This window comes from Hevea brasiliensis, chromosome 11, assembly GCF_030052815.1.
Source record: "Hevea brasiliensis isolate MT/VB/25A 57/8 chromosome 11, ASM3005281v1, whole genome shotgun sequence".
NCBI lineage: Eukaryota > Viridiplantae > Streptophyta > Magnoliopsida > Malpighiales > Euphorbiaceae > Hevea > Hevea brasiliensis.
Genome location: NC_079503.1, coordinates 86,997,266 through 87,009,325, shown reverse-complemented (window position 1 = coordinate 87,009,325; position 12,060 = coordinate 86,997,266). Strand labels below are relative to the sequence as shown.

The 12,060-nt window shown below is 33.1% G+C and overlaps 1 pseudogene; it reads right to left on the bottom strand.

The window, feature by feature from the left end:
- Positions 1-6,051: 6,051 nt before the first annotated feature.
- LOC131170344 (G-type lectin S-receptor-like serine/threonine-protein kinase RKS1) lies at positions 6,052-9,258 on the bottom strand (annotated as a pseudogene).
- Positions 9,259-12,060: the final 2,802 nt, after the last annotated feature.

The following is a 12,060-nucleotide window of genomic DNA, read 5'->3' as shown; positions in this document are numbered from 1 at the left end:
TTAACCCCGTCATTTCATATAGGTTTGCATATGTGGAATGGCAAACCAGTGACAAAATGCCAAGTGAGTGATCATGGATCCCACAAAGTGTAGTCGTGCAGTTGTCATTCTTTAATTGGGTTATTATTCCATGTAATATGGAATAACATAACATGTTCTCTATAAAATTACTCATTATATATATATATAAACTAATATGTTAATTTTTTTTTAATATATACTTAACATTTCATAAATATTAAAAAGATTTGGGTTAATCAACTTCAAAAATCAATTGCACAAACTCATGGAAATCAAAATCAATTTAATTAATTAATTTTGTTCAGCACTTTGACTTTCACACAGATTTCATTTTAATATTTGGGAAAATCATAGACATAAGGTATCAAAGTTTTGGCAAATCTACCAAAAACACATTGCCTGAGAGTGATGAGCAGCCATTAGAGCAGGAAAGGATAAGAGTATGGTGAGGAGGAGTGGGAAAATTTAAAGAAAGAAAGGATGAGAAGGAGGGGAACACGAAATGTGAGACAAAGAATAAATGAAAGGATTTTGGAGCACATGCAACTCTCGAGAAGCATAAATTAAAAAATAAAAAAGTTCTTCTAATGGGTGTAAAACATTCAATTAAAGCATTCTATTAGTATAGAGAATTACAATTTATAGTTCATTAAATGTAATTTGCACTCGTTTAGCACAGTTTTCACTTTTTCTTATAATTTGTTATTAATATTTTAATGATTCATACTAAAAAATATATTAAATAGATTTTAATGGATGTAAATAGAAAAATTGCAGATAAAATCAAGAATTTTGATTTCTCAATTATGGCTTTTGTTTTGAAAATGATTATGAGAAAAGCTTTTAAAATGAAAACAACTATACTTCTGCTTTTTTATTTTTTATTTTTAAAATAAAAACAGAAAGTTGAAAACCAATCATTATCCAGATACAAAATCACCATTCTTATAGTGGATGATAATTTCATGTGTAATTTTTTTTTCTCTCTTTTAATTTATTTTTATGTATAAAATTTTTATAAATAATGTTATATATGTTAATTACTGATAACCACTAAAATAAATTCATGCTAAAGAGTTAACTACCAAGCAATAGCAATCACATATTGAAATAGACTAATTTTATCAATTGTCATTCAATTATTTTATTTGAATCACTCAATTTTAATTTATTAAAATAATATTACTCAATTTTAATTTACCTTTAAAAAATGTCATTTTGACTAGTTATAATAGGTTTGCCAATTGTCAAAATGAAATTATCATTTTACCCCTGATTCTTTGAGCAAAAACAGCTAAGGGGATCCCCTATGGTCTTAACTGGTAAGACTAGTCTCCAGTTCCTGGATCATTTGCGAACTTCCAAGACGTTAGAGACAGGTTAAGACTAGTTCCCAAGTTTCATAGAAGAAAGCATAGCTATGGTCCAATCGTAAGACCGATTCAGCTTCTTGGATCATTTGCGAACTTCCAAGACGTTAGAGACAGGTTAAGACTAGTTCCAGTTTCATAGAAGAAAGCATAGCTATGGTCTTAACTGGTAAGTGATACATGCATTTTGCATAGTCATTTAGGTTAGATTTCATGGCCATTTCATTTATTTGTTAGTCACTTTTAGCTAATTTTATTAGTTATTTAGATAATTTTCTATAATTATCGATTTTTGGGTTAATTTGTAATTTGTTTTGTTTTGTAGGTGATAATGGTGTTTTTGAGGGACTAAAAAGTAATTGTGTCACTGAGCAGTGATTCTCAGAGCCAAAATTATCAAAATAAAGCTTAAAAGTTGAAGAATGCAAAATGGCCGAAATGTGCATAACCTACTGCATAAGTTGTGCAGTTCTGCATAGGGAGAAGAAGCAATTTTCCAAACCTGCCAAAACCTCCATAAGTTACTACATGACTTATGCAGATTCGCTCCTTGCTTATGCAGCTTCACGGAAATCTGCATAACCAGCTGCATGACTTATGCATATCTACTCCTTGCTTATGTAGCACAGCGAAAAAAGCACCAAACCTACCGAAACTTGCATAACCAGCTACATAACTTATGCAGTCCACTTATGCAGTTTCATGGAGGATTCCAAAGCTTGAAAAACCTGTACAACCAACCTGCATAACTTATGCAGTATCACGGGAAGCACTTGGAACCACTAATTTTGTATGGAACCTAAATAAGAAACTTGCATAACTTGTGCAACTCTTCATAATAAGCTGGCAGAAAGATTATCTCACGTGAACTTTACCTCAAACACACAATTTTAGGGCTACTTGTTAGAAGAATATAAATAGTGTCCTTATAAGAAGAAAGGAAGGAAGAAAGAGCAGAAGCAGAGAAAAACGTCAGAAAAACATAGTAGAGGCATTACTCTCCATTTCTGGACCAGATTTGGAGTTTTCTTCTTTTCTTCACTATTTTCTATTTTTCTTGTATTGGGTTTCTTAGTTCTTACTATAGTTTCAAGTTTTATTTCCACATTTACTCAGAATTTCTTGTAATTATTATGGATAGTGAGTAGTTTTTTTTATAGATTCTGGAGTTGGAATGTAATATTTGAGATATTTTGTGGATTTTTTATTGGGTAATCCATATTTTGTGGTTTTATGAGGTTTTATCCATTTCTTGTGTGCTTAATGACATGCTTAGTGTAGGATCCCATTAAGTATTATTCTTAATCCATAGTTGAAGCACTGAAAGGAGAAAACCCTGTGATGGATAATCAAGAAATTGGACTTAATTAACTTAGATCTAGAAATAGACTAAGGATTAAGAGGATTTATAGATTAATTAAGGAACCTAATGGGTCTTGATTAATTTTAACTCCATGAAAGTAGGATTAGGTTAATTAAGGCACTCTTTGCCTCACTCGAAAAGGTATTTAAAGGATTTAAGAATTAATCTCCTTGAAACTCATAATTTCCATAAGATTGGATAACCAACTTAAAAATCCCAAAATAGCTTGAATATGAATTCCCAAACTCTGGAATCAGCCTTTTATCATTGTTAATTTTTAATCTAATTTAATTGCTTGTCATTTTAACTCTTGCCATATTTCAATTTGCTCATTTTAATTTACTACAAATTTAGTTAAATCTTCATATTGGTAATTAGATTGTTAATTTTGCATATATAAATTCCTCACCTCAAATTCTATCAATCTATCACCTGAATTACAAAATTTGCTTGAATTAGTCAATTTTTATATCAAAAATTCAATCATTAACACAACTCTTCGAGGGAACAATATCTTTTCTATATTACTTATACAACCCATGCACTTGCGGTTGGGCCACATCAGTAAGACTAGGCCCTAGTTCCTGGATCATTTACGAACTTCTAAGATGTTAGAGACAGGTTAAGACCAGTTCCCAAGTTGCATAAAAGAAAGCATAGCTATGGTCTTAACTGGTAAGACCAGTCCCTAGTTCCTGGATCATTTGCGAACTTCCAAGACGTTAGAGACAGGTTAAAGCCAGTTCCCAAGTTTCATAGAAGAAAGCATAGCTATGGTCTTAACTGGTAAGACCACTCACCAATTCCTAGATCATTTATGAACTTCCAAGACATTAGAGAGAGGTTAAGACGAGTTCTTAAGTTTCATAGAAGAAAGCATAGCTATGGTCTTAACTGGTAAGACCAGTCCCCAGTTCCTGGATCATTTGCGAACTTTCAAGACATTAGAGACAGGTTAAAACCAGTTCCCAAGTTTCATAGAAGAAAGCATAGCTATGGTCTAAACTGGTAAGACCAGTCCCCAATTCCTGGATCATTTGCGAGCTTCCAAAACATTAGAGACCAGTTAAGACCAGTTCCCAAGTTTCATAGACGAAAGCATAGTGTTTGTGGGATGGTCAAAGCATGGTTTTGCTGCCATTGTAGCCTTGAACTATCTTATTGGGATTTGACTGGGCCTTGACGTACACTTCAAAATAGAAAAAAAATATATTTTATTTATTTTAGTACTTATATATATTTTAAGAACAAATTTAATTAAAAATAATAAATAAAAAATAAATATATTAATATGTATAATTAATAAATTCAAATTATCAAAATATTTGTAGTATAATGGTAAAAATATTTTTATCAAAATTTTGAGTTTTTTTCTTAAAAAATTAATAACACTTGTTAGCTAAATGATTAATAACAACATATTAATTAAAAGCATTAATTTTGTAGAATATATATATATATATATATATATATATATATATATATATATATATATATATATATATATATATATATATTAATTTTAATACAAACAAACATAATACAATATAGGTGTCAATATTTACATGTTTAATTTTTAAAATCACTTTTTTATTTGACTAAATATAATCTATATATACTTAAAACACCTTATATATATATATATATAGAGAGAGAGAGAGAGAGAGAGAGTGAATGACTGTGTGTTTAATTAGTTGTTACAATTTTTTTAATATGAAAAAAAAGGAATTTTTTAGTGACAAATTAAAAAAAAAAAATTAAAACTTCTTATATAAATAAAGTTAATCTTAATGAATTAGAAACAAATAATATAACATTTAGAGATTAATAAGTTTTGTCTCAAAAAATTAATTATTAAAAATAAATAATATAACATTTAGAGACTAATAAGTTTTGCCTCTAAAAATTAATTATTATAAATAAATGATTATACATTTAGATACAATAAGTTTGTACCTGAAAAAATTAATTATTAGAAACAAATCACTATAACATTTAGAGACTAATAAGTTTTTGTCTAAAAAAAATGAGTCATTAGAAATAAATAATATAATATTTAGAGACTAACAAAATTTTACCTCAAATAGAAGTTATTAGCAATAAATATTTTATTTGTCTGAAGATATGTCTCTAAAGAACAATATTGTAATAGTGCAAACAGTAAGCTGCAGTTTGCTTGCTTATTGGCGGATCCCAAGCCTCATATATTGAGCTTGGATCCACCTGGATTTTGAAAATTAATAGTTTCAGTCACAAAAAGCTCAAAGAATTCTTCGTTATAAGAGCTAGTGAGAAGTCCATTATCAATTATTTTGTCCGAATTCTTTTTAAACATGGCAATTTGCATCCAGTCCACAGCTGGAGAAATCCCTGGTCAAAGTTTCCCTGTCCTCAGGACTCTGGAGAAGTCCGACCAGAAAATGGTCTGTCCTGGACTGAAGAATCAAAGCCAGCCAGTCTCTTCTCTGACCTCTCTCATGAGTTGTGCTCCCCGGTCAAATTCCGTCCTCAACCGGTAATCCTCTTACTACCAGCATTTCTCTTCCATTTGCATTCATAATGAAGCCTCTACCTCACCTGAATTTGTCTCTTTCATCTATTTTAAGAGCAACATTGAACTTAAAAAGAAAGGAGACAACTGGAATGCAAATTCAAAACCCTCCTTTGATGGAGGATTTCTGAAAATCCCAAACAGACTTGGTTGGGTCTAAAAATATATTGGCACAAACTTAAAAATTACGCAGAATTCAATATAATTACAATCACAGTTAAAATGTGATAAGACTGTTTTATATCTATCCACTTGTATATCTGTATCTCTTATACAATCGCATAAACACACAATATACAAAAGAGAAAAAAAAATGGAGATAAGATTTATATGGTTCGACCTTAAGGCCTCGTCGATTGCAAGATTGACAACATGTTTGATCCAAAGAATTTACATACGTGACCCTTTCTCCGTCAAAAATCCTACTAGAATTTCATCGACCTTCAATCATAGTAATTGTGCAATCATTTATAGAACACACTTCTCCTCTAGTTATTAAAGATTCTTGCCCACTTTGAGTTCGGAAAACAAATGCTGGTTTTTTAGGAGAAGGAAGACTTGTTTCATTGCCTAACATGAACACAACTTCAAGCATGGTTGGCCGATCACCGGGTGTTCTGAATGCATAGAAGTCCAATGAATGCATCTCAAAATTTCTTCACAAGGGTATGAATGTTCCAACAATGTATAATCAACTATGTCCAAGCCTTTTCCTTACCTACATAGCGTCCAAACCTGAAACATAGTTGAGGAAATCGTTTACTACTTTAGTAGTGAATCTAATAGGAAATTAATCTTAAGAAAGATATGTCTATCAACTTACGTTCCCTATCAAATTCAGAGAAGGGCTTTCTTTGTCATACTCGGTGTTTTTCTTGCCACTTATGATCTCTAGTATTAAGACACCATAGCTGAAGACATCAGATTTTACAGAATATAGACCATCCATTGCATATTCCGGAGACATATAGCCACTACAAGTAGATAAAAAGAAACAATTTATTGGTGGTTTGTGACCTTTTAATGTTTCCAAGTAGGGAGATGGTGTTGGAGTTAAGTAACTTACTATGTTCCAACCACTTGCTTTGTAATGGCTTCAATTTGATGTTCCTTGAACAATTTAGCCAACCCAAAGTCTGAAATTTTTGGCTCCATTGAAGCATCTAATAGAATATTGCTTGCTTTCAAATCCCTATGGATGATTTTTAATCTTGAATCTTGATGTAGATATAAAACTCCTCGAGCTACCCCAAAAATAATTTCAAAACGCTTTTCCCAGTCCAATAGTTGCTTCCTTGACTTTTCTATATTCAATTTGAGTTTTGGAGATCCTTAGATTACAGGAATTATGGAAAGAAGTGCAAATTAAAGATGGGTGAAAGCAAATAGAGGGAGAGCCATACCAAAGATGAAGTAGTCCAAGCTTTTGTTTGGTAAATATTCATAGATTAGCATCTTATCTTCTTTATGAATGCAACAACCAAAAAGCGACAAGGTTTTACGTCTTTGGAGTTTTGATATCAACTGTACTTCATTCATGAATTCTTTTATCCCCTGTCTGTTGTTTAGATAATCTTTTCACCGCTATTTCTTGTCCATTTGATAGTTGACCACGAAAGTACATTTCCAGACTTATTTCACAGACGTGCTACCATGGCCGCATATATCACACTACAGTACTAAAATTGTGACTTGCCAAATATTCACATTAAATTTTATGAAGGAGTTGACAATTTTACTTTTCATGGGATACTACCTTATACACTGAGCCAAAACCACCTTCTCCAAGTTTGTTGGAAAAATTGTCAGTTGCTTCAACTATTGTGTCTATATCGAAGAAAGGTAAATGTGGATCACTTCCAGATCTGTCAAGCTCCTTTTCCCTTGGATGATCATCTGGGAGAGTACTCGAACTACAGATAAACATTTCATGTTGCCCATTTTGTGCTGTATGTAGAACGAAAACGGATAATTAGAGATGAGATTTACTAGCATTGTTGTCCATTTTGGGTTAGTCGATGTCCTAATGCTAGGTTTTTCCTTGGCTATTTTTCTATTAATAAAATGAATTACTTACAAAAGAAAAAAAAAGGAGAAAAAAAAAAAAGAAAGAAGAAGAAGCTGAACATGTGTCAACTAGGTCTCAGTTTTAAACTAATTAGAATTGGATATAATAATCTTTTATATCCATTCTTTCAGTTTCTTGACAACCAAATCTAGGAAATAGTTTCTAAACTTTTTGTCATCAAGCATTTTGAATTGATAAATTGTAGTTTAACGATTATTAAAGTGAAAAATAACAAGGAAATAGGAAACTATCTGAAAGGAATTTAATTATTTGCTTACATAATCTCCTCTGCCTCCTCACCAAGCAGAATGAGAAAAGAACAAGGGAGGAAACTGCTGTAGCTACGGACAGTATCATAATTACCAATATCCCTTTCCTTGCAAGAAGGTCCTTGCGCTTATTTGCATATTGAGCTGAAAAGGGAAGACCAGAAAAAGAAACACTGCAACTATTAATATGATAGTCAACCATTCATCTAGAGTTAGCAGAAGAATAGATTTAAGCACATCATCAACAAAATAAATAGAAAAAAAGAACCCGAATTTCTAATGACAGTTCGCTTGAAGATACCTAACTCAAGTGCATCCACACGCACATATATACTTTGTCCACCTTCCTTAAATACTCTTGTATCTAGCAAATCACCATACCATGTCAAACATCCACTTCCTTCTGTCGTACCTAGACTTGCATATGCAGTGCATGAACAATTCCTCAAGCACTCATTTTTACAAGCTTTCATATCCAAATTTGCCAATACACGGGCAACTGAAGTATCCGGAGCCTTCACATTTGTCACCTCTACGAACCCTTCACCGTTTCTGCAGAGTGGCGTCTGATTCTTCCTAACGCACCCGCCTGACCCACCTTTCCGATGCCATTCTTGAGGTGATTTGGGCTGGTACCCGGGAAGACAAGTGCAGTCGAGTTCACCATTGTACCGAACACAGTTACCATAGGCTCCACATAATCCATAGCTGTCACACTGTTCCTTGGGCGCATAAAAGAACTCTTCCCATTGACCTTCGTCCTCATGCCATTTCAACCGTTGGAAAATGCCGGACTCATTCAGCACTGCTCTTGTCAAGATTGAGCCATATGCAGTGTTCCACGAGAAGGAAATCTCATTCTCATTGTTCACATAGGTGCAGTTGAAGATAAATCCAACTTTCTGCATAAAAGGTATTCCAGACCAACTACTGCCATTCCAATGACCACCTCTAAATTTTGGAACATGACCCTCGTATATGAACGCTTGCGGATAACCTTCAGGGTTGATCCTAAGCGAGAAATTGCCAGTACCAGGATCATCTGAAGATTTCCAGGATGTTAGGAACCAGTTCAGACCTTTCTTCTGTCGAGCCCGAATTTTGCGTTGGGAAGCAAATAATTTGTCGGGTGTTCAAAGCTCTGCCATATGGTACTTCCGCTGTGAAACAATACAAGATTTCCCGAATCTAAGAGTTGAGCTACACAATTGTTTGTTGGCAAAGCCGAAACGTTTGTGAACCATAGGGGAGTCGTTTGGTTTCTGCTGTTAAGGACAAGGTTTCCGTGACTGGTGATTGAGAGGACACCAGATGTATCATTGATAGGAGAATCCCGATTTGCGACCCAAACAACTGTTTTTTCGGAAATTTTGTTGTACCAAATTCCAAGATAACGGTAGCTCGATTTACCTGGACTGAAAAAACCAAGTGCAAAGGTTTCCCCTGTAGAAACTATAACGTCTCCATCTACAATGGGTTGGTTAATGGTTATGGTGTCTAGTGAAGTGCAAAATTGATGCATAAAGACAATCAGCAATATAATGGGAAGCGTTTTCACATGATTCATAATTTGTATCTTGCAGGAAATACTTCTTGAATAGTGATAGAAATGAGGATGTTCCCTAGAATTATTGGAAAATATAGCAAATTGGAAGTTTAAAAGTGATAATTAACAAAATCAAAGCATATGATTAAAATTGATACACGTAGCACAAATTTAGCAAATTTTTCTTGTAATTTGGCCTAATTAATGGAAAGAAACTAACTACACTTTTGATGATAGTTCCACTGATTAAGACAATCGCATGGTTATATTTGATAGAGCATAGTGCAATATAATATAATTAATTATATAATGCAATCAAAGTTTTAATGTAATATAATTGTTATTACATTCCTGTGTTTGGTTGCAAAATAAAAATCTAAATAGTGTAACACAATAATAATTTTTAATTAATATTTACTTTATTTATAGTGTTAATAATAAGTATTAATGGTTGAAATGATTAGTAATCAAGTGGTAGTGGGGGTGGTGATGGTGACAATGATAATTAAATGGTGGTGGTGGCAAGGTGAAATAGCAGTGGTGGTAATGGCTAAGTGATGATAGAGATGATAGCGACTAAGTGATGATAATGGTGCTAGTGCTAGTGATTGGTAGTTGAGTGGTAGTGGTGGCTAAGTGGTGGTAGTGACAGTGACAACGATAGTTAGCTGGTGGTGGTGGCAAGATGAGATAGTAGTGGTGGTAGTGGCTAAGTGGTAGTATAAGTGATAGTAGCTAAGTGGCAATAATGGTGGTAGCGGTGATAGCGATGGTGGTAACAGAATGGTGGTGGTGGTAGTAGTGGTTGTGGTGGTGGTGGTAGTAGTAATGATGGGCGTGTAGTGGTAATGGTGGTGGCAGTATTGACAATATATATAAAAAAAAAGATCAAAACAAGTAATCATGATTTTATTTAATTTTATATGTAATGATCATTATGTTACTTTTAGTATAATTGATTATATTATGTAATTGTCATTCTATTATGTCAAATTCTTTTGTACCAAACAACATAATAAAAAATGCAATATAATCATAATTATATTATAACTTTGATTATATCATACCAAACATTACAGTGTAATTGCAGTAGATAGGATTTACCAATACATAAGGCATGAGACATGGAAGACCAGACACTAGTCCGTACTCTCAAATATGGGTTATTTTCACCACTTGTCCCTCAATTTGCTGATTGTATCAATGATGTCCAACTTTAATTTGTATAATAAATTTCCTTTTTTTTTTTGCCTCATAATATAGAGTTTAATTAATAAAAAGAAGGGGTTATACAATAATAGGCCCATCAAAAGTAGTCCAATCTACAAAGCAACAAAGAGACTTAAAAGATAAGAGCCCAAGCCCCATCAGATAACTAAACCCTAATTAATCTATTCAAGTAACCCAAATGAAAATAGGTTGAACCACAAATTGAATGTTGCAACACCGTTTCGGGAAGAAACAATGATCAAGTGGATCATAGGGGCAAAGCCCTTCCAAATCAAGGATAAGAAAACAATGACGATTCCTGAGGAAGTCCTAGCAAAACCATTGCCTAATCAAAGATGTGGCCCAACCGCAAGTGCACGAGTCGTCCAAGTAATATAGAAAAGATATCGTTCCCACGAGGAGTTGTGTTAATGATTGAATTTTTGACATAAAAAGTTGACTAAATTGAGCTATTTTTGAAATTAAAACAATAAATTGATGGGTATTGGAGTATGAAATCTATATGTGCAAAATTAATAATCTATTCAACTATGTAATGATTTAACTAAATTTGCAACAAATTAAAACAAGGAAATTCAAATGTGGCAATATTTAAAATGGCAAGCAATTGAATTCGATTAGAAATTAACAATGATAAAAAGGCGATTCCGGAGTTCGGGATTTCATATTCAAGCTATTTTGGGATTTAAAATCGATTATCCAATTTTGTGAAACTTATGGGTTTTAAGGAGATTAATTCTTAAATCCTTTGAATACCCTTTCGAGTGAGACAAAGAGTGCCTTAATCAAACTAATCCTACTTTAGTGGAGTTAGAGTTAATTAAGACCCATTAAGTTCTTTAATTAATCTGTGAATCCTCTTAATCCTTAGTCTATTTCTAGATCTAAGTTAATTAAGTCCAATTCCTTGATTATCTATCACAAGGCCTTCTCCTTTCGGTGCCTCAACCATGGATTAAGAACATCACTTAATGGGATCCTACACTAAGCATTTCATTAAGCACACAAGAAATGAATAAAACTCATTAAGACCACAAAATATGGATTACCCAATCAAAATCCACAAAATATCTCAAATATTACAACCCTTACTCCAGAATCAAAATAAAACTACTCACTATCTATAATGTTTGCAAGAAATTCTGAGTTTATATAGAAATAAAGCTTTAATCTAAGCTAAGAAACAATAGACTAAACACTAGAAAGGTAGGAAAAATGTAAGAAAAGAAAGAAATCTCCAAATCTGATTGGAAATGGTGTGGAAGGTGAATGTGACCCTTCAGCTGCTGCCTCTCCTTTCCCTTTTTGTTCCTCTTCTTTTCCTCTCCCTTCTAAAATGGGAAATGGGGCTATTTATAGCATTTTCTGACATGGAGCCCTAAAATGGTGTGTTTTAGGAGGGATTTTCTGAAGGAATCTTCTGCTAGCTCATTAATGAGATCTTTGTGGGACTGCATAAGTGGACTGCATAAGTTATGCAGTCCCTTATGCGCTGATTTTCAACTATTTCGGTTCACTTATGCGAAACTGCATGACCATGCGCATAGGTTATGCACAATTCCGTGAGATTGCATAAGGGAGGCGTGAATCTGCATAAGCTATGCACTCTCCTTATGCACAATTCGGCAGGTGTTGGACAATG